Genomic DNA, 24,741 nt, shown 5'->3' on the forward strand with positions numbered 1-24,741 from the left:
TGTTCGGGATAAATTTGACATATTTATAATTAATTATATTTTTCCGTAAGTTACATGTATTAACACACACTTCTCTTCATTTAAAAGTTTGGACCCTTCTTCATTCATATACAAGATGTCAGAAAGGATGGATAGCTGGAACCCACCTGAATCATGGAAGAGAATAACTTGTATCATGATGATTCGTGCCCGCCATCAAAATAAGGATATTACGACTGCTGCCCAATGCTCCCTGAATACAGTAAAAACAATCAGGCATGAACTAGAGACTTGCAATGGTGACTACGAGGATGTAGCAAGAAGAAAGATCCCTAGCAGACGATCTGATTGCGTTCGTACAGCAGAATTCCTCACAAATCTGCAGGAACAGGTGTTGAAGAACCCTGGCATTGGAATTCGGGCTTTGTTCGTGGAGTTGCTAACTGTAGTCAAGCCCTGGATAACAAGGGTAGCCAATGGTAGGCCGTATGTATGGCAGCAGGATTCGGCCCCTTGCCACACCTCTGGGAAAAGTCAAAAATGGTTGTCTGAAAATTTCTACGACTTCACCAGTCCAAATGTTTGGCCTCCAAACTCCCCAGACCTTAACCCCATGGATTATTTTGTATGGGGCGCAGTTGAAAAAGACACCAATCGCACTTCCAGTAATACAAAAGCCCAGTTAATGGATAAAATTAAAACAGTTTTTGCGGCCCTTCCCAGGGAGACTGTAGCATCAGCTTGTTCGAGGTTCCGAAGCAGAATTGAAGCTGTGATCGATGCTAATGGTGGTTATTTTGAGTAAATCTTGTTGATAGTATTGTAATTAACTCTGCCTGTAATGTTTTTTTGTCAATTCATTAAATTTAATAGATACAAAGAAGATTTTCTTTTTCCTTACGAAACTGTCAAATTTATCCCGAACACCCTGTACATTTCTAAATATATAGTTTTAAATGGTCAGTAATTCATTATTCCGCTAATCAGACTTCAATCACACCTCTCACTCCCTGAATGATAACAAAGCAAGCGTGAATTTCAAGACCAGCATTCTCCCCTGTTTATTAGTCTTCACAAGGATAATGATAAGTTTTACGCATAATGTAAACAATGTAGGCGGAAATAAACTTTGAGTTTCTCTGTTGCAAGAAAAAAGCAAAACAAACAAACAAAAAAAAACCAGACGGATATCGTATAATTATTCGAAGTTATCATTTGTTGAAGGAAAATAAAAGGAAAAAAATACTAATATATTACTCATTATATTCTAACCAAAACTAAGTTTGTAGACTACAAATAATAAAGGTAGAAATGTTATGAATAAATTGTAGAAAGATTGCCGTTTACAGGAGATGTTTATCATGATTATGTGGCTTTTTTTTTTTCTGGATATTACTTGGACTGTTTCCTTTTAGAAATTTTATATTTTCCAAATTTGCCGCGGAAGGATTTCTATTGTTCAGCATAGCGACGCATGAGTTCATTGCCTGACGAGTGGTGCCGCTTAGATCGCAGTGTGACTTACTTCAGATAACTTTGTTCCTACTAAGGCTCTCGTACCATCAACCCGGTCACGTGCTTTTGTTCACGTATCGGAGAGCAGGCCATCGTCGTGGAGTCATACCTTTCTTTATCCAGCCATATTATTACAGGGCATGTAGTAAATTTGCAAGTACGCTAAGGCCATCGCCTCTTTTTCGGATAACTTTTAATTATATCTAAACCAGGATTAACGTTTACGCAAACCAAACAGCGTTATATGAAGCTACTCTTCATCACCAACTGTGTTCTACACACACGATTAGGGTCATATTCGCCATACTTAAATGCAACAAATCGTGAATTGACTCACCAGAGGGATCCACAAAACTCTTCAGTGAAGATCGAAGAAATATAATAATTAATGTGTTTACTTCTACAGATGCTTCCACTGCTCATCCACGCACGCCAACACCTCTATACTTAGAACTACTTTGAATTATTTCAGAGGCGCCCTCTCATAACCATAGCAACCAATAAACAATGATGACTTCGATTAGTGTTCTGAAGAATACTTGTTTCATTTCCCTTTGGCAAAATGATTCAGCAGCACCTGATAGTTTCATTTACAGTAATTCTATAAATATTTTAAATAAGCGTAATATAAGATGCTGTGTTTATTGTTAAAACAGTACGCACAGCAGTTTATTCTAAAGAATAAACTCTAGGAAAACAGTGCAATTCTGAAAAGAATGTTTGAGATATACTCCTCTCCTAGGTTGAGCATACGTACCGATTTGAACGGATAATACCGTTTTTTTCATATTTCCCGGCCATCCCGTCGTTTTAATAAAAATGTCACTTTTGTCTCGATTTTAATAAAAATTATAAATATACTTTTAATATTGGTCAATCATAAATTATTATCCGCAACCCATAATCGTATATCAATATTATCGATACCACTAATTTGTATAACCATGGAGTCGCATCGTTCGATACTAAATATCAATATCTGCAGTGATTTTTTATTCAGAGAAAATAAAAAAATACATGTTGGCAACACTAGCGCGTCTCAGAAGAAGCGTCTGTTCTGCTGTAACGTTAGTTTTTGTTTTGCCTGTGTGCTAACCAGGGGGGGGGCTTTGTTATTCAATGCTGGTGGTTTAAATTTCCTATTTTTTTTTTAAAGTTTGAAGTCTTATTTTTTAAAGTTTTAATCCTTGCAATGCCAAAGAGGCAAAACTACAGTTTTAATGACCATCTCCAGAAAGAATTCAAATTTATTAAAATGGACAAGCTGTGGTGATGGAACTAAAGTGGTATGTCAACAATGTAATGTTCATTTTTCGTTGCTCATGGAGGTAGAAGCGACATTAACCAACATCTGTGTAGCCAGAAACACAAGGATGTGGAAAAGACTTCGTCTTTAGTTAAAAACATCAGCTTTTTTATGGAGAAACATCTTGATAGTGAAAGCGATAAAATTGCAGCAAGTGAAGCTCTTGTTGCTGATTATACTGTGCGTCACGAAGAAAGTTTTCACGCAAATGACTGCTCGTCAACATTGATAAATAAAATTTTTGAACCAAAATTTTCTTCATCACGTACTAAATGAGAAGCAGGAATTACTAACGTTTTATCATCACACATACTGGGCGAAGTAATAGAGGATTGAATAAAACAAAAATCATTACAGTCAGTTTAGATGAATCAAACAAAAAAAGACATCAGACTTTTTCCATTCGTTATGGGTTAACTTTTTGCCAAATTGTGGTGTTCAAGACAAAATATAGACTTTATTTCCTTACCTGGTGAAACATCCGATATATAGTCTGCTATGTTGAAGAAGTAAATGACAAGTTTGCCTCACAAAACAAAATTGTTGCTTTGTGTGCAGAGAACACGAACACCAATTTTGGTGGTTGCAAAAGACTTCGCAAAAATAATGTTTATGTAATAAAACCTTTTTTTTTATCGTCTTACTTTTTCATGAATACAGGATATTACATAACCCTCGTGACGTTTTTGCCATTCAAATGTCCCGTTTTTGTCTCAACGAAATATAGTCAGCCTACCTTCCCCTTAATGGTCTTCTTGATGTCACATAATTTAAGTCAAAATTTTATTGAATTGTTAAGAAATTCATAATGGTTGATGAGTTTTGAGTATCTGGCAGATATTTTTACAAAGTGCAATGAAATTAACTTATCATTACAAGGAAAGAATATTACAATTTTTAATACAAGAGATAAAATTGCATCTTTTGATAGGAAGTTGCAATTCTGGATTTCTAGAGTTGAACAGAATAATTTTGATTGTTTTCCCACCTTGCATGAATTTTTGACTGAAATAAATTGTATAGTAAATGAAGTATCTAACGTAATTTTAGAACACCTGCATGACTTGCAATCAACCCTTTCGCAATATTTTCCAAAATCCAGTGAGGACAATTCCTTGGTTCTGAATCCATTTACAGTGACAGCTAAGCCAGCAGGCTTTAGTGCAAGTGACTATGAAAATCTAATTGACTTAATTAGTGACTCTGATTTAAAACAAAAATACAAGGAACTGCCAATAAATGATTTCTGAACAAATTTAACAGGAGTACCCCAGCATGTCAACACTAGCTACTCTTGTTTTACTTCCTTTAACAAAGACATATTTATCCATGGCAGGATTTTCATATTATGCTGCAACCAAATCAACGTCCAGGAACAGATTCGATGCTACACCAAATATGAGAATTCAACTTAAATATAAAGAGCCAATAGGCTTCATTTCGGCGATATAAACATTGAGAATTCAACTTTCTAATATTGTGCCTGATATCAAAAGAATTTGTAATTCAAAGACCCAAAAACATCGGAGTCATTACGAACTTAAATTGCAATATACGTGTTTTACTATGTTTATGTGTTTTGTTTTTACTAATTAACATTTGACAATAAATGATTGTTTTTTTTAACTTCGATTTACTCATTTATTTTATTTATATTTACGTACCCTACAAAACGAGCACACAGGACAAAAAGTCTGGAGTCACTCGTAAGTACTTATAATATTATAAATTTTTGGGGATCAGAATGGGATATGTCAATGAAAATCAGCACAAATTAATTTAATGATGGTTTAATTAATTATTAATTAATAATTATTTATCAATCATTAATAATTATTATTTAACAATAAAATAAGCTAAATTACCAATTAATTATTAATTAATACATTACAAAATAACCAAGGTGATCTGTGAACATTTCAGGATTTGTGAAGTGTTCCATCGTAGAAAAAGTTTGAGAAACCCTGGTTTAGATAAAGATTAAAACGAGAATATAATTTGTCTATTATAATTTACTCTGCAACCAAGTGAAAAAACATTAAAAGTGAAAAGGTACACATAAGTAGATCAATTAAATCTTGAAAGATAGGCAGACAAATCCATCATTGTTCTGCAGAAGTAAAGCCATTTGTTCCCACTGCTGATGAGCTAGTTCGAAGTGAAGATTTTATTTCATTCAGTATAGATGAATGGAAACGTTCCACTTCTGGAATGAACTGATATAGAAGGAAGGTCTAAATAAGGTAGATATGGTGGCAGAGTGGAAAACAGTGGACAAATTCCTCATGCATCTCATTTGGAGAAGGAGATTCTCCATCTAATATTGTTCCATTATAAATCCTTCTGTTCTCATATATGCCCTCATTTAGGCATAAAGACGATTTCTCTCTTTCTGCTTGGATCAGACAGACGATGCAGGACAATACTCTACTAACTGGGAAGGAGCACACTGCCTGGAGATTTTCATTTCCAAATAATGATTCAACTTTGTTGTAATAAATACTTCACTGGGTGACAATCTAATATTGTATAAAAACTCATCGACTGTACTGAGGGAGAGTAGGCTGATTCACAGATTTTTAAGGGGCACTTGAAGAGGACATGGAATTGTGCTATCCCTTTCTCAAGTGCCGCCACATGTTGGACCTGAATACAATATATTATTGTCTGAAACAGGGTGTGTTCAACGTTCATTTTTCTTGAGTTCAGATTATGAAAATATGCGTTTCAGAGAGTAAAAGAAAACCATTTACTTGTGCCAGAGATCGATCAACTCAGTTCTTCTAGTTCCTGATTAGAACTTAGAACACCTATCATTTTTTTCTCTATATCTATTCAGTTGTCCCAAAGCTATGGAGGAAAACGTCATTTCCTGAATTACAGAATTGAAATTTTTCCATTTAATTTCTGATAACAATTTGCTAAAAATATCTTAACAACATATAATCTCCACTCCACATATAACAGGATGACTGAAAATTGACAGTAATTTTTAAAAATTAAAATTCAATGTATCTTTTGAAATTTTAGTTATAAAAAATGATCGAAAATATGTATATATTTTCGATCATTAAATAATTTTAGTGTTCCTTATTTCACACAATCTATAATTAATACAAATAATTTAAATATATGATGAGTAGGAAGAAAACCAGTGGGTTATATTCTTGTTTAATCCATTATCCCAGTGTAAGCAAACAAAGATTGTATGCTGATGTGAAATTGTCTCGGTGTCCCATAATGTAAAGCACATATGGGCAACCACCCGGCCGGATCCGGTCCTCTACTTCTTTTGATCTGGCCCTAATCTATTTCAGCAAAGTTTGTCTGATTCATGGTGGGAGAAAACATGGTGTGTTCTACTAACACACATTAAGCTGACGTCATATGACTTGCACAAAACACACTATGTTTTCTCCAACCAAGGTCTCTTTCTCACTTTGACTAGCGGCATGTGTTACATGTCAGTTCAGTACTTGCGTTGGTGTTGTGTGGTGTAGAAGAGTTTTCTTTGACAGTTCTGAATATCGCTTATAAATTTGGGACAATGTCAGAGGTTACTGCAAAAAAAGAAAAGTAGATGCAGAGAATCGTCAATTTCAAGACAACTGGATGGAGAATTCTATTTTATTCTGAATAAAGGATTGCCTGTATGTTTGCTGTGCAACGAATCCGTATCCGTCAACAAAGAATACAACTTGAAGAGACACTTTACTTCGAGACATACTGATCACCCAAAAATTGATGAACAACTACGAAAAGATGAAATACAGAAGTTGAAGAAGAATTTGGATACCCAGCAGCAAATGTTCAACAAGCAAAGAATGCAGCACCACAGCATTGTCAAAGCAAGCTTTGTGGTAAGCGGGAAAAAAAAAAAAAAAACGCTAAGCATTCTAAGTCATTTGGTGAAGGATATCAAAGAATGTCTGCTGGATGTTGCAAGTATAATATGTCCTGAAAAGAAAAAAGACTTCGAGAATATTCGTTTGTCGAGACATACTGTTGTCCGACGGATAGAAATTATGGCTGATGATATCAAAAAAAGTTTAAAAGAGAAGATTGCCAGATTGAAAGCATTTTCAATTGCTTTGGATGACAGCTCCGATACAGCACAACTAGCAATATTTATTCGAAGAGTTGATGCGGATTTCAACATCAGAGAAGAATTATTGACGCTTCGGCGTTAAAAGGAACAACTACCGGTGAAGATATATTTGAAACAGTCAACACAGTCTTCGAGAGATTTGGGCTTATATGGAGTTCACTATCTGGTATATGTACTGACGCAGCCTCTGCAATGGTTGGTGCACAGAAGAGATTTATTGGAATAGTTCATGAAAGAGCAATAGAACTACAGATCTATCCGGAAAATTTAACAAATTTTCACTGCATTATCCACCAACAAAATCTGTGTGCAAAATCGATTAAATTCACAAATGTTATGGAAGTTGTAGTAGCCAGTATTAACTTTATTAAGTCACATACACTTAATCACAGCCAATTTAAGGAGTATTTGGCAGACCTATTTTCGGATTATGAAGATGTGTCTTATTATTGTGAAGTAAGGTGGTTGAGTAAAGGTAAAATGTTAAAATGATTTTATGATCTGAGACAAGACATTGCAGATTTTATGGACATAAAAGGAAACACAATTAACCAAGTAAATGATGATGAGTGGGTGTGATTTAGCATTCCTTGTAGATGTCACCAGATACCTAAACGAATTGAATCTTAAATTGCAAAAACAAGGAGAATTAGTTCATGAACTGCATGGACATGTCCAAGCTTTTTGTAATAAACTAAGATTGTTGGAAAGTCAGATAAGAGCTAAAAATCGTTATCATTTTCCTACTCTAACAACTCATAAAAATATCCCTTATAATTGTTATGGAGATGAAATGAAAGCACTAATAGAGCAATGTGATACAAGGTTTGCCAACTTCAAAAACAAACACTCCACATTCGTTATATTTGCTCGTCTGATGGATGCTGATGTAAATGTGCCAGAAAACTTACAGATGGAACTTACTGAGCTTCAGGTGGATTTAGTGCTAAAATCACAATTTAACATTGGTTTGACGGATTTTTATAAATTTTATTTGGAGGAAGAAAAATATACAAATTTAAGCACCTTTTCAAGAAAAATCATTTGTCTTTTCAGCAGCACATATGTGTCAACAGTTTTTTTCGAGGATGAAATACAATAAATAAAAAATTCGGACATGAATAACGAACGAAAACCTCGAAACTTCTATACTATTATCCTTAAGTAATTTTATACTATTATCCTTAAGTAATTTTACCGTCAATATTGATAGTCTCGTAGTTGAAGTACAAGGCCAATCTTCACATTAAATTGTTATGTCGTTCATTATATTATAAAATTTATGTAGAGCTTTATACCAAAGCATTATATTATAAATAAATTAAATATGAAGTAGCAACTTGTTTTAATTCATTTAGTATTAACTTATTTTATGTAATAATTTGGTCCGGCCCTTGACTCAGAGACAGAATGATAATTTGGCCACCGAACTAGGAAAGGTTGCCCATGCTTGATGTAAATCATACTTCAATTCGAACGTGCATAATGGTATGCATTATGGGAGGGCCAGATACCTAAACAGATCTCAACCTTCATTGATGTTCTATCAATAGTAGCCAGACCCACTAAGATATCAAGGTTAAATTAATGCAAAAAACAAAAATCTCATTCTCTTCCCACTTCCTTGTCTGCGACGTTTGTGGATAGCAACTACTTCTGAAATATAACTTTGAACAAAAGTGCCTCTTTCAGCCCACCCACAAAATAGAATTTGCAAATTAAAATGAAATTTTAAATAAAATGGTACCACCTCCTGATCAAGTGCCTTTGTGCGGGCCCAACACGCAAGTGGAAGCCTTCCTCTCTATCCATCTAGTGTGCCACTTGTTGTAAAGACACAATTACTTCCTTGTGAATTAGATGCCAAGAAATTATATTCTTAGTTTAATGCTGTAAAATGCGATGCAGCGTCATAATCTTTCCAAAATTTTATTGCATCGACTTTTACAGGAGTCCCATCCAAAATTCAAAAAAAGTATTTGTTATGGAGATGAACTGAAGGCATTAATAGAGCAATGTAAATTTTAAATGTAAATAATACTAACAGCCCATATAAATTAGCTCAGAAAAATTAGCATGATATTGTGTATATAGAAGATATATGAATATGTAGTTCAAGGGAAAATGCCCTGGAAATCAGAAATTTGTTAGAATTTATCTAAGTAGATAGCAAAGCCCATCTATAGAGACCCAGAGGAATTAAACATGCTAGAATAGAGTAAACAAATATCTTAAAATAGAAGTTGCAGGGCAATACTTTAGAATTCGGAAAATATGTTTGATGTTATCACTTACTATTGGGTGATAAAGAAACCTATTATAACCAAAGCAATCCGATACCGCCTTCAAGGTCAACAGCAAAAGAGGGCGGTATACATCAGAAGCTGTTATTCTTGTTGAGAGGCTTATACGCTGGTTATACATGATAACTAATAATTAAGGAATTGACAGTGTACACTAGAAATATAAATTAAATAAACTTTAATATATACTTTCCGATATTTCAGCAAACGTTACGTTGCTATCTTCTTGGGAACTTAATACAAAGACAAGTGCACACAAGTACTACATAACAGCAAATGAGAACCGAAGCTAGGAAACTAACGTTTTCCTAAAGTCCTGATGGTGTCCCCTGGCGGGCTATATTGGTAGTTCTTGGCCTTTGGGCTGAAGTTCTTCTGATAAATGTTTCCCAAATTTGGGGCAGTCTCATGCATCCAAATTTGTTGAGGTTTGGCATGCTCCTAAGGGCTGAGGCTGATTCCATGAATAGTCTTTCATATTTGAACTTGCTGCAGTGTATTACTGTGGCTTTCTTTCATCTTATTCTGTGGCGAGTATCCAGAGCATGATCTGCAAGCCCGGAGTGGCTGTACTGGTGAAATCGGATGTAATCACTGTGTTCTGAGATTCTGATATTTGCTGTCCTGCCTGTTTGGCCAAAGTAGGACAATTTACAGCTGCAAGGGACCTGGTATACACCAGTTAGGTACAAGGGAAGTGGTTGGTCTTTAGTGGAGCGGATAAGGGATGCCAATTTTCTATATGGTCTGTACCAGGTGGTCAAGTCATGTTTTTTTTAAATTTTGTTGATTTTTTCTGAGGTGCCTCGGATGTAGGGAATGGTGATGGATTTAGAGTAATATTTTTTGTGAAGGGGAGGAGATGGTGGGTTGTGGATATCTGGGTTAAGTATTTTTTGGATTCTTTTTGGGAGGTAGCCATTGGCTGAGAAAGTGTCATGGATGTGATTTACCTCAGTGGTTAGTGCTTGATCATTTGAACAGATTATTTTTGCCCTGTTGAATAGTGTCTTGATAACTCCATATTGTTGTGAGGGGGAGTGATGGGATTGTTGGTGAATGTATCTGCCTGTATGGGTGGGTTTTCTATAAACTGAGAAAACCAAGGTTCCATCAGGTTGGTGAGTGACTAGTGTGTCTAGGAAGGGGAGGTTATTGTTTTCCTCTTTTTCCAGGGTGAACTTGATTCTAGGGTATTGGGTGTTTAAATGTGTTAGAAAGGAGAGTGAATCCGGGCTATGTGGCCAAATAGCGAACACATCATCAACGTAGCGAAGCCATATGGTAGGTTTTCGTGGGGCTGAGTTTAAGGCTTTCTCTTCAAAGGTCTCCATAAAGAAGTTGGCTCTTCATTTTATTATGAAACCTGAAAGGTTTCATAATAAAATGAAGGCAAAGTGTAATGTCATCAGACCAAAAACCACAAATAGGATTTTTAACTAGTAAGAGATGGTCATTTGCTCTATGAGGAAGTGTTTGGATAAAAGTACAGTATCCTGGGTTTTCATAGCTTGATAGAGAAATTGGATGTAACATCCCTACAGCATGATGAATGACAAAAGAGAAAACTGGCAATCCCATAACACAAGTAGGGAAACTATAAGGTAGGTCACATGGCAAGACCCCTCTGAATGTCAGACTTAATCAAATGTCTTGGAAATATCAACATCAATTACAGGAATTCCCCCAAAGTTTACCATACCTTGTGACCAACAGTGGGTAACATTAGCTAGGAGTTTTGCTGTGGAAAGATAGTGGCAGAATCCATACTGGTCATTACTAATGGAAGCAAGCCATTAATGGCTTTCTACATGATTTTGCTCTGAGAATAGTTTGATGGCTAACTTATCTTCCTTTTTTTTTTATTTTGGGACAACTAGATCAAGGCTTGCTTCCATACTACTCGGTAAATACCAGATGTGGACAGCATTCACAGACTATACAGGATGGATGTTAATTCAAGAAATCACGTTTTTTTTTTTTTTTTTTTTTTTTTTTTTTTGAACACTGGAGGAATACCATGTGTACCACTGGACCTATTAGTACAAAAACAATTGAGGATTTTTTGGATGTTTTTCTGACAAATGATCAGAGCAGCCATGCTGTAAGCTGTACAGTGGAAGATATCTCTTGTGTCACTTATGCTAGATTTGGAAGACATGCAAAGAGGTCTGCCTTATCTTTAGATGATGTTATGTGGTACCACTGTCATTATTATTATTATTATCAACCCCTGACCTCCGTGGAGTCAGAGACTCATCGTGGGAAGTACTCACTATTGCATACAATCTCATCCAACCGTGTCTTAAACTGATTCAATGTGTCCGCATCCACAACACACTCAGGCAATGCATTCCACTCACCAACCAACCTCCATGCAAGGAACCTGCTTCTCACTCCTTTGCACACACCCTCCTTATACAGTTTCCATCAATGGCCTCTTGTTCTACTTCCTTCTCCACTTCTATGAAAAATCTCTTCCATGTCTACCTGATAACAATCCCTGAACAGTTTATATGTCTCAATCATATCCCCCCCCCTTCCTCCTAGTCATGAGGCTCTGCAACTTATATTCCCTCAATCTGTCCTCATACTCCACATTCCAAAGACCACTGACTACCTTTGTGAATCTTCACTGTACCCTTTCCAACATATCCTCGTCACCATGAAAACCTGATGACCAAATCTGTGCACAATAATCCATATGAGACCTGATCAAGGCCTTATATAATGGAATCATAACCTCTCTATTTCTGCATGTCAGGGTTCTCTGCATCATTGCCATTATTCGATGTGATGTCTTCACAACTTGTGCAACGTGGCCCCTGAATTTCAGGTACTTGTCCACCATCACTTCTGTTATGAAGTAGAGGAGATCTTTCATCTCCTCTACGTCTGTTAAAGTTTCCCTACCAAGTGTATACTTGACATCTGATCGTTGCTAACCAAATCTCAAATCTATATGTGTCCCCTAAATTTTAGATCCTTATCCACTATCACTCCCAGATCTCTTATTTCCTCTACCTCCAACAATATATTTTCACCAAGCATAAATTCTGATTCCCATCTTTGTTTTCCAAATTTTAAAATCTTACATTTTGTAACATTGAACTCACATCCCCATTTCCGTGCCTAATCACTCAATTTATTCAAGTCTTCTTGCAAGGCCACAACATCTTCACTACTCTTTATAGTTCGTCCCAACTTTGCATCATCTGCAAACAACTGAATATCTCCATCCAAATCTTTGCCAATATCAATAAAATACAAGTTAATTAGTAATGGCCCTAAAACAGATCCCTGAGGCACACCACTAGTGACTTTCCTTTTCCTGGATATTGCACCCCCATACACAACTTGTTGATACCTATCAGATAGCCAGTCTCTAATCCAATGCACTAATCTAATATCCAACCCCATCTGCTCTAGTTTCACTGTCAACTTATCATGAGGTACTCTATCAAAAGCTTTTGCGAAATCCAAGTATATTACTGTGTATCCTTCTCCTCTGTCCAAGGAAGCAGTCACTCTATTGTAATAAGTAAGTAGATTACTAAAACATGACCTCCCTTTAGCAAATCCATGCTGTCCATCAAAGATTATACCATTGTTGTCTACCCAACTCTGGATCCTAGTTCTCACAAGCTTCTCCAACAACTTAACCACAACACCTGACACACAGATAGGCCTATAGTTTGATGCTTGAGTTCGATCACCTCCTTTATGAAGTGGCACAATCTTGCCCTCCTTCCACTCCTAGGAAATTGACCAAGTGCAAGACTCGTATTATAAAAATATGTCAAGGCAGGTGTCAACTCTCTGGCACTTTCCTTCAGAATACGCGGCGATATATTATCAAGCCCCACAGCCTTATTTACATCTAGTTTACTCAACTCCCCAAACACCTCTTGCTCACTTACAGTCAGTCTCTCTTCCCCATCATCAACTGCTCTTAATCTCTCTATGAAGTCACATTCACAAGAGTAAAAGATCTTTATGAACTGCTCTTAATCTCTCCATGAAGTCACATTCACAAGAGTGAAAGATCTTTATGAACTGCTCATTAAGTATCTCCACCACACATTCTGCAACAGCTGTCTTTATACTATTTTCTCCAATCACTGTCATTCTTCCATAATCATTCTTTCTTTTGCTGGCTACATATCGAAAGAACTCCCTAGGATTCTTTTTGGCTTCACTAGCTAACTGCTGTTCATACCTCTCTTTAGCTGCTCTCACCAACCAAGTCACTCTCCTCGCCTGGTGTTTGTAGACCTCATGAAATTGGTTATTTCCACTTCTCTTATGCTGCCTCCACAAAGCCCTTTTTCTCTGTATTGCATGCTTGATCTCTTTATTCATCCATCTCACACCTACCTTATTTAACCTTCTCACCCTTGCAATACATTTAGACATTGCATGTGCTAGATAGTTTTTGAAAATCTGCCAAGCTGCATTGATCTCTTTTCCAGCTAACTCCTCATTCCATGCTACACCCGCAAGCTGTCGCCTGAGCTCTTCATAATCACCCCCCCCCTTGTAGTTCCACATATACCCTTTTCTCACAGGGGTCATCGCACTGCTGGCAACCACCCAGGTAATCACCTCATGGTCACTCTCACCAATTGGTGGATGATTTGACACCTCATTTATAATTACATCCTCTGATGAGATGACCAAATCCAAGACCCTTAATCCTCATGTGCCCTCTGTTACATACTGTCTGAGGTAGTTATCCCTCAAAAACTCAAGAAACTCATTTTCTTTACTTCCAGTTGCTATCTCATCATTCCAGTCTATATTGCCATAATTAAAATCACCCATAATGATCACCATTTTCTTATTTGCTTGGCTAATTTGACTATACATTTCACTATTACCACCATCCACATTACTTGGTCTATAACAACTTCCCGCAAAGTATTTGATTCCATTCACCTCTATCTCACACCATACTGCCTCAAAACCACTGGCACTATTTCCATCTTGCATCTCTACTTTGTATGGACATAACTCTTTCTCTATCATCAATAGCACTCCCCCTCCCTTTTTACCCCTTCTATCCTCACGAAACACATCATACCTTTCCATCTCTATTCCTGTCAGGATGTCATCCTCATCTAACCATGTCTCACTTATTCCGACAATCTTTGGGTGAACAGACGCAATTAGTGCAACCATTTCATCTGCCTTGTTTCTTATACTTCTAGCATTGGTATACAAACACAACAGCTCATTTCTGGATCTACAGCTAGTTCCACTGATACTACTCACTCACTGTGATCTCTCCATGCTAGACTGGGACCTTTCCCTTTCTGCTTCTTCATTTTAGAACCCTTTTCAATTCCAACTGTTTCCTCCTGATCTCTGGTCATCCTCTCTCATATCATTTGTACCAATTAATACTATTAACTCTTTTGCTCGTTCCTGCCTCATATCCAATGCCTCTACTCATTTTACCGCCTGGAAAACATACCTTGTGCATTCTATCCTCTAGTACACCTTTAATAATGGAGTCGCCATACAATGCCACTCGTTCATCTTTCGTTAACTCTTTCATGCCATCATGATTTATTTTAATAGTTTTGACCTGAATTTTCTTAATTTCATTCCGCATCCATTTCTTGCCTCATCCAATCCAATTCAACTTCCGAATCTTGCGACACATTCTCTCTATCATTAAATCTTTCTAACTCTCGACCCCCTCTTCTCACTTTCACTCTCATTTATCCTTCTTTGTTTCCGTACTTTCGGTCCAACATACGTCCAACTTTCGCTATCATTCTTCTCACTTTCACTCTCATTTATTTTTCTTTGTTTCTGTACTTTCGGTGTACATGCTTCCAACTTTCGCCACCATTCATTCTTTTTTCGCTATCATTCATTCTTTTGATTTTTTTCACTGTCGATTTCTGCGTCACGCCATTTCTAGTTTCATCTGTTCTCTCAATTTCGTTTCCTTCCACCACTCTCACCTCACTTTTGTCCCTTTTAACATCCGTTACGGTTCTCAAATCACTCTTTTTCTTTTTTACTGATTTTTTAACATTTTTTCACCTCTCTTTACTCACCATCCTTCTCTTTCAAACGTGCACTCATGTTTCCCACGAAATTCTCATTACTAACACTTTCTGTCATCAATTTCATATTTGCATTCATCAGTTCCTCGTTCAGGTCACACTTCGCACACACACCCTACTTCCATCCGCGCTAAACATCCACAAATCATTTATGTGATCGAAGGAATACATATAACAGACCTCACACTTAACGAAACAACTGAAATCTAAATTAAAATCATGGAATGACAATGCAGCAGCATTGTCATTCTAATAATAATAATTTCTTTAATTCTCTAATAATTAATTCTAATAATAACAATAATATTATTAATTTTTTTTTTACATTTGAACACTTATACACCAATATGGATATTATTTACTTTTAGACAGTAATAAAATAAAGATGTATTACTTTTATAAAAATAATTTTACTAATAATTACATTTTAATTATATACATGAACTTTTCACTGTCATGAGAGTGAAATGTGACCACTCTTATCCAGAATGGTACATATGCATGCACACACACACACACACCTGCAAAATAAAGGTACATATAACACAATTTATGTAAGATAGTATAGTTCAGTATGTGTTAGTATAAAAGAATTGCTAATACACGTATAGCTTTCATGCATTTCAATTAGTAGGTTGTCTGTTGAATGTTATCAAAGGCTTCACTGAAATTCAAATAAATTGCATTGTTTATTAAAGTAGCTTAAAAAATTTCCACATTTTTTCTGTGGAGCAAGGTTTCTGGATTTATCTACCTCTTAGTCCACTCACATTACTATATTTACATTTAAGCCCTTTCCTGTGTTAGCACAATAATGCACCTACTTACAAAGCAAGGGCCCCTGGCTGCATGGTTTGAAGACAATATAGGTAGAAAAACTGAACTGGCCAACCAAAGCCCCACCCTCAACCCTATTGAAATCTTTTAAAGAAACAATGGCATTTATATGCTGTATACTAATGCCAGGAGTATCCGGAATAAGGGAGAGGAATTGGTGGCGCAGATAGCATCAGCCTGGCCAAAAATTATTGCGATCACTGAGACGTGGTTGACAGAAGGGGATATAATAACAGGAATAGAAGTCGCTGGGTATAGCATTTTTCGCCAGGATAGGAGGGGAAAGCGTGGTGGTGGGGTGATATGATAAGTGATAAGGATTATGATAAGTGATGACCTATGTCCTCTAAGAGTGGAGAATTTGGAAGGTAGTGAGACAAATGATTTTGAGAGCGTATGGTGTGAGGTAGAGGTAGGCAAGACAGGATATTTAGTGGGGTGTTGCTACAGACCCAGGAGCACAGAGGATGGGGACCAGGAGATGTTTAGACAGCTAAGTTTGGCAAGTGCAAGAAGAATGATTGTTATGGGAGATTTTAACTTCAGTAGTATAAATTGGAGAGAGGAAGATGCATGTAACAATAGGGGAATGGAATTTCTAGAATTCTTGAGGGACAAATGTCTTAGGCAACATGTAACAGAGGGAACAAGAGGTTCAAAAATTTTGGATTTGGTTATAGCATCAGAAGAGTTGATAATAACTGAGTTGACGTCTCTCCCACCAGTTGGAGAGAGTGACCATATGGTTTTGACTTGGAAAATGAATAGACATGCAGGAGTATCAAAGAGACGGGAACTTATGTGGAATTATAAGGCAGGTGATTATAATAGTCTTAGACGTCAACTTCGGGAAGTTTCATGGAGGGAGGAATTGGAAGGCCGGGATATCGTTAACGCGTGGGAAATTGTGAAAGAATATTTGTTAGCAGAAATGGTAAGTTGTATACCACGAGTGAAGAAGAGGGCACAATTTGGAGTAAAGTGGATGACAAACAATATTAAACAGGAATTGCATGCGAAAAAGAGGCTATGGAAGAGATATAAGGAGACAGGTGAAGAGATGCATGAGGAATATAAGACACAGGCCAGAAGAGTGACTAGTGTGGTAAGGAAAGCGAAACTGGAATATGAGAGGAGATTGGCCCTAAGATCCAAAGAAAATCCTAGGGAATTTTTTAGCTATGTGGCCAGTAGGAGGAGAAATGACTGTGGAAGAATGATATTGTGGGATAAAAATGGGAATAGAGTGACTGATGCAGAGGACATAGTGGAATTGTTCAATGAACACTTTATTGGAGTATTTCATCCTAGAAGAGTCAGTTTTAATGCTAGAGGGATAGGACTGGTACGAGGTCTGGAGGTACAGGAGGAGAGTGTGTTTCAGATACTGAGTACTCTGGATGTCAGTAAAGCTGTGGGACTGGATGGTATTTCGCCACGAGTTTTGAGAGAATGTTCTAGGGAATTGACAATACCTTTAACGTGGCTTTTCAATGAAAGTCTGGCTTTGGCAAAGGTGCCCAGGGAATGGAAGGAAGGTAAGATAGTGCCATTGCATAAGGGTGGTAACAGACTGGAAGTGTCTAATTATAGGCCAGTCTGTGTGTCATCAGTAGTTGTTAAGATCTTGGAGAAAGTAGTGAGGGACCGTGTACAGCATTGGGCAGATGAGGGTAATGTTATCTGTGAGAATCAACATGGATTTGTGAAAGGACGCTCTTGTTTTAGCAATATGCTAGCCTTTTATAATAAAGTTACAAGAGCATTAGATGAGGGAAAGGCATGTACTGCAATTTTCTTAGACTTGGCGAAGGCATTTGACAGGGTGCCACATGATAAGCTGATATTTAAGTTGCAGCACATGGGTCTGGATGTCAGATTGATCAACTGGATTCAGGATTGGCTGTCTGATAGGTATCAGAGAGTTGTGTATGGTGGAGCAGTTTCCAGGAGGCAGAGGGTTACAAGTGGGGTCCCACAGGGCTCAGTACTAGGACCTATATTGTTTAACCTTTATATCAATGACATAGCCAGTGGATTGCAGGGGGATATTCAGTTGTTTGCGGATGATGCGAAGCTTGGAAGGATTATTAGTAATAGTGCAGATGTGGTAGCCCTGCAAGAGGATTTAAATAAGCTAGATAGATGGGCAAATGAATGGGGGGGCGTCAGTTTAATGCAGCAAAATGTAAGGTCTTGAGGTTTGGGAAACATCGATGGGATGCTGCATACTCTATGGGAGGAATTATACTGGAGGAAGTAGGGGAGACAAGAGATCTGGGGTTGATGATTGATAGAAACCTGAAGTTTAGGGGACATATTGCAAAGGTGGTGAAGGTAACACAGAAGATTGCTGCTATTATGAGAAGGACACTGACCTGCAGAGATAAGAGGGTTATCATTCCGTTGTATAAGTCTCTGATCAGACCACACTTGGACTATTGTTCTCAGATTTGGTCCCCAGGATTTGAAGGGGATAAATTAACCGTGGAAAGGATACAAAGACGGATGACAAAGATGGTTTCAGGACTGTACAAGGATAGTTATGAGGATCGGCTGAGAGAATGTGGACTGCAGAGTTTGGTGGATAGAAGAAGGAGAGGTGATATGATTGAGACTTTTAAACTGTTGAGAGGTGGTTACAGGGTTGACACTGGGGAGTTCTTTCGCTTGGTTGATCAGCGGGAAGGAGTGATGACAAGAGGCCATCCCTGGAAGTTACGAAAGGAAACTGTGAGCAAGAGGGTAAGGAGTGGTTTCTTTGTGTGGAGGGTGGTTGAGCCGTGGAATGCATTGCCTGATAGAGTGGTCAGGGCGAGAACAGTCAATGAGTTTAAGGAGTGGTATGATAGACTTTGTGTTTCTCAGGGGGGGACTTCCCCTCGATGAGTCTTGACAGACTTTATGTCTTAGAAAGGACCTCCCTCGATGAGTCTTTTGACTCCTTGGAGGCCTGAATAATAATAATAATAATAAAAAAAAAAAGTTGCCTTTGTCTATTTCCCATTTCTCTTTCACTCAAGTTATCATTATCAAGGATATTTTGGATATGATGCTAATTAATTTTTCCATTACAATTTTTCTTTAATACTAATGCGACTATTATACAGTACATCCTAATATTTACACTCACATCAAATGTGATCTGGCTTTAGAAAAAGCTAAGCATAAAATATTAAAAACTCAAATTCAGTCCAATATCTCGATAAATCTCAAAGCCCATTTACAAACTAAATTTCCATTATGATCTTATGAATAAATAACTTCTGCTATTTCAAAGAAGCATTTAATGACCAATTATGCAACTGCTTTACAATTAGAAAAAAAATTCAAAATATGACTAGTCAGCACAATTAATAATAAAAAAAACCCTTTTAACTCAGTGAATTTCTGTATGCTAATACACAGAACATGCTAGTTAGAGTAACTCTATTAGGCAGTGCATTTTTGGACTTTAAAACTCACTGAATGGAGGAGTCAAGGCAATGCTTAAATTTGTGTAATGTGCAGCATGCAACATGCAATAATATAATGATCCAAAATACAGAGAATAATCTGAATATGTTAGCTGCATAAAGTTGAAGACTATTTCTTAAGCTATTTTTTGATCATTCTGTATAAAATCACATTTTTATTCTATATAGTATGGACAAGAAGAATTGTTGTTAGGATCAGATTGGATTGTTTGGAACTGTAACTAAAGCAACTAAGGCTAAAGGCCAGTGAATTATATTTACACTAGCAAGTTTGTTCATTTTATAAGAAGAAAAACCTAAGATTGTGAGGGGGAAAAATACCATCACCTCCATGTGAAACCAGCTAATTCACCTTCAGTTGAAATGCTCTTCCTTATAAAGGTTCTTCCAACACAAGGCTTAAAGCCAGTTCTTTCCAAAGGATATTAATATCAATGCTGATATGTATGCACATTACAAAGGGAAGTTTATCAAAATTTATACTGTGTATGGACTGATGAAAGTTTTTTCCACATAGTTACAAAGTAAATTATAGTTGTAAAGAAATTATATTCTTGTTTAATTCTTTATCCAAGTGTAAGCAAACAAAGTTTGTACATGAAGTATCGTCATGATTAGGCTACTTATATACAGAAGCTGTATTATGCAAAGCTGTATCTATATAGAAGCTGTATCTATAATATAGATGTATTATACAGAAGCTGTATCTATAATGCAAAGTATTATGCACATCTGAAAGGATCTGCATAATGGTATGCAGTAAGGGGGGGGGTCTATCTAGACCATTTTGACCTTTACTAAGGATTTCATTGGGTCAATATCTTCAGAATTCCAAAAACCCATGAGTAACCTAAACAAGGCCACTCTGTAGCATAGCACAATAAGCTCTCAAAATCTCAATAGTCCTTAGCTTCTCCTGAGACACTGAGCTGAACCTCAGCCCCCCACACAGTCAAAGGTAAGTCCACCTCATGCCAAGCCTCAGCTCTCCATGGCAACAAGAAAGCCGACAGCATGCAAAGGCCTACTGCTCTGCCAGAGAATGAATGACAGGGTTGCTCCAGGAAGATTGTTGAAAGCTGAGGAGTCAGCTTTTAGCAATGCCATGGAATAAGAATTTGTAGAAGTGAGATGGTGGTGGTGCATGGGGACTCATCAATGGGAGTTTGAAGAAAGTGGTATCCTACTCTATACACAGAGTTAGAAAGATAAATCAGGAAGAATGGATGAATAGTACCATTAAGCAGGAGTTACCAACAAAGAAAAAAAGTTGTGGAGTATAAAGAAATGGTAATCAGGATGCTCCCAAGCAGTACAAGGCAGAGATAGACCTTTACAGTAAGGAAGGCCAAACCTAATTATGAAAGAAGGCTAGCTGATGAGGCTAAAAGAAATCTTAAACAGTTCTTTTGCTATGTGACAAGTATAAGGAGGAATCACTATGGAAATATGATTTTTAAAAAAGTGCTGATGGTGGGTAAGTAACAGAAGCAAAAACCAAATAGTTGAGTTACTGAGTTATCATTTTGGATGTGACGATGACCAATGGGAGAACAGAGTGTGAAGAGATGGAAATGCTTAGAATATCATTGAACCTTATGCAGTAATGCAAACATAGTCATAGGATTAGATGGCATATCAACCCATGCATTATGAGAATGTGCAAGGGAATTATTAACTCCTCTGACCAAGCCATTTAATTTAAGCCTCTGGTAAGGCTTAAATTAAATTAAATGGTAAGGGTCCAATGGAGTAGAAAGAAGGCAAAATATCCCACTACACAAAAAGGAAGCTCCATGAGAGAAGCAGCAAATAATAGGATAATTAATATCTCAAGAGTGGTGATTAAGATACTGGAGAAGTTGGTTAAAACACAGAATTCAGAATTGGGTACAGGAATATGATACTTTACGAAAGGCAGCATGGTTCTGTGAAGGGTAGGTCTTGCCTTAGTAATTTGCTTACTTTTTTTATAATAAAGTGACAACAGAATTGGAAACTGCAAATGGCTACTCAGTGATAATGCTGGATTTTGCAAAAGCATTTGACAGGATTCCTCTATGTGTTTGTAAATTTTGCTCTTCCAGAGCAAAGGAAAAGAGATCTAAGATATCAGAAGAAAAACACTGTTTTTAAGAGTGTTAAGTTTAAAGTTAGATTTTCAATCAAGGTCTTAAAATGGGTTTTTTCATATAGGATGTGATAAGTCCAGTGAGGGGGGGGATAACAGAGTTAGCCAGCTGTTTTGGCAATTTGTATCATGGAGCATCAGTGGCATCTACTATAGGTCTTAGGAGAGAATTAGGTTTGTGGATTTTAGGTAAAGCATATTAGTAGGGGAGGGATACAAGAACCAAAAGGTTTGACTTTTTTTGTAATGTCTGATGGCCAGAAAGATACTTTTTAAGTAAGTTTTTAATTTTTTAACTTGTATTTTTTGTGGGATCATCATCATCATCTTGTGGGATGTAGGTAGCACATAAAGAAAAATAACCATAGTTTACCCTTCCTAGACACTTTAGTAACACACCTTCCTAATGGTAACCTTTCCTTCACTGTATGTAGAAAACCCACTCACGCGTGGGTTTTCTATTTTTTACTTGGGTGGGACTGGTCATAGACCAGTCCCACCCAAGTCACTTGCTTGCGATGTCTCTATCACACCTGCCCTTTCCCAATCATCTTTATTACCACTTACTCCAAATATCTTCTCAGTCTCAACTACTCTCACTCATGTCCTGATCCATTCCATTTCCATGATGATCATGGGAATATACATATGCATTACCATACATACATTCATTACCACTTCTAACATCTACTCTCCCTATGCTGGTCTCTCTGTCCACTCCAACTTCTCCTATTCCTCTTGCATTACTATTCTCTTTCTTCATATCTCACACCACTATTTCCATGAACAAGGTGCTTCAGTTTTATTATTATTTATACAGGTATTCCATAGAGTCAAAAGACTCATCATGGGAGACCCATGCTATCCATTAGCATAAAACCCCTCATACATTTCCTTAAACTTATTTACTGTTGCGGCACTCACAACCTCCTCTGGAAATCCATTCTACTCATTTACCACTCTCTGAGTAAAGAACCTAGTCTGCACATCCTTACTAACTAAATACTCTTAGACAACTTCCAAATGTGATCCCTTGTTTCCAACTACTTCACATGTATTGAAAAATTTCTTTTGTGCCAATCATACAGAATCCCTTTATTGATTTATAGTTTCTATCATATCCTCCCAGTTTCCTCTGCCTGTCAGCTAAACTATGAACCCAAACAGTCATTGAACACTAAAACAAGAATGAAAGTGGTATCAACACAATTAGCTCATAACATCCATAGAACAACCAAAAGGCTAAACACGATCAGTTACATAGATTACAGGGAAAACATCACATGCACGTATACACCAAAACACAAACAGTAAAAGAAGGACATCCCACTCTTTTCAGAAGAGCTTAATCTAGCATTGAAGATAGGATTAATGTTTTTATCTGTATGTTATAAGGGAGTTTTCCCCCCTTACTAATTAACCTGGAAGTGTTAAAGCTGCCACTCAACAAGCTGAAGATATGTATGTATAAATTACCAAACTCTGTCGAATAGATAGTTTTCAAATTATATAATTTTCAAAATTCAGGTGCAGACAGTGGTCAACAGTGATTGAAGAACAAAGGACATCACCATTGTTAACAGGCAGCATAAGCAGCTTAAAGAACTAAGGAGAAGGAGAGTCATGAAGCAAAAAACCAGCTCTGAAATCTTCACTATGCATGTTATGGCCTTTCCAAACCTACCTGGAAACATAAGTCTAATGCAAAACATGACTAACGAAAATGTTGCTACTGAGGGGAGAACAAATTTACTCAAGCAAAATCTCAAGCTAGATCAGGAGAGAGCCAGATGACATCCCTGGAAGCTGTATAAGGAGGGTGTGAGGCAGGGGAGTGAGAAGGAGGTTTTTTGCATGCAGAGTTGTGTATGATTGGAATGCCTTGCCTGAGAGTGTGGTGTCTGCAGAGAATTTGAATGTGTTTAAGGTATGGTATGCATCAAGAATTTAACTCTGTAAAACTGCAGTGCAAATTATTAAATTCACAACAGCATAAGGATTGTATAAGGAACATAGTGATGTGAGACTATGGGATGTAGTTCTAATGTTAGGTAACACTATTAGCGAACCTCTGCAGCTAAATGACATTCATTCTGTAAATTGGAGCATAGCCTTACATTTTGCAACATTCAGTTGACAATCATTATTCTGTGCCCACAATGCTGATTTATTTAAATCATCCTGCAGGAAATCTATCACCTTTATTAACTATTGTCTTCCCCAGTTTTGCATCATCAGCAAATAACTGAATATCCCTTCTTAAATCTTTCCCTAAGTCACTGATATGCAAATTAAACAGTAGTGGCCCTAGTGCCGAACCCTGAGGTACTCCACTAATCACCATCATTCTCCTAGATTCCACGCCAACATATACTACTCTCTGGTGTCTGTTCATAACCCCCCCCCCATCAATACTACTAGCCTTATATCCATTTGTAATAGTTTTCCATGTGGTATTCTGCCCAGTACCTTGGCAAAGTTGAACAGTATCATGGTGTAGTGATTACCTTTGTTCAGTTCTGCTGTCTTTATTATAAAATGTGAATAACTTACTAAGACAGGACCTACCATTTACAAAGCCATGCTGCCCACTATAGAGTATCTCATACCTATGCACCCACTGCTGTATTTTACCTTTCATCAACTTTTCCAATACTTTAACAACCACTCCTGATACATTAATTGGTCTGTAATTGGGTACTTCAGTCTTAGAGCCACCTTTATGCAATAGTACTATCTTACCCTCTTTCCACTCCCTTGGAACTCTACCAGAGCTAAAACTTAGATTGAAAAACTTCATCAGAAGCAGTGCCAATTCTCTTGCACATTCACATGTTACATGGGCTGACATGCCATCCAACAAAATTCGGAAGTGGCGGTGTGATGTCACAACAACCCAGGATCTCATTACATGCTTACAGGAAAATGGCCCAAATTTCTCACTGATCACTATCATATGCTTGTGGAAAATATGCCATGTAGGATTGCTGCAGTGAAAAGAGGTGC

At 37.1% G+C, this 24,741-nt stretch overlaps 1 protein-coding gene across 2 annotated transcripts in view; it reads right to left on the bottom strand.

Annotated features, from left to right (window-relative positions):
* The window catches only part of LOC150098686 (uncharacterized), an 81,551-nt gene that overhangs the window by 38,673 nt on the left and 18,137 nt on the right, over nt 1–24,741 (bottom strand). Inside the window, exon 1 of one of the 2 annotated variants that reach the window (XM_090405230.1) lies at nt 1,832–1,994. The exons of the other annotated variant lie outside the window; for it this stretch is intronic. The gene's annotated coding sequence lies outside the window, so the exon portion shown is untranslated. Of the gene's footprint in view, nt 1–1,831; nt 1,995–24,741 lie in introns of those variants that run through there. 2 annotated transcript variants of the gene reach the window in all.

The sequence above is a fragment of the Typopeltis vanoorti genome, chromosome 15 (assembly GCF_054136105.1).
Source record: "Typopeltis vanoorti isolate ZY-2024b chromosome 15, IOZ_Tvanoo_1.0, whole genome shotgun sequence".
Lineage (NCBI taxonomy): Eukaryota > Metazoa > Arthropoda > Arachnida > Uropygi > Thelyphonidae > Typopeltis > Typopeltis vanoorti.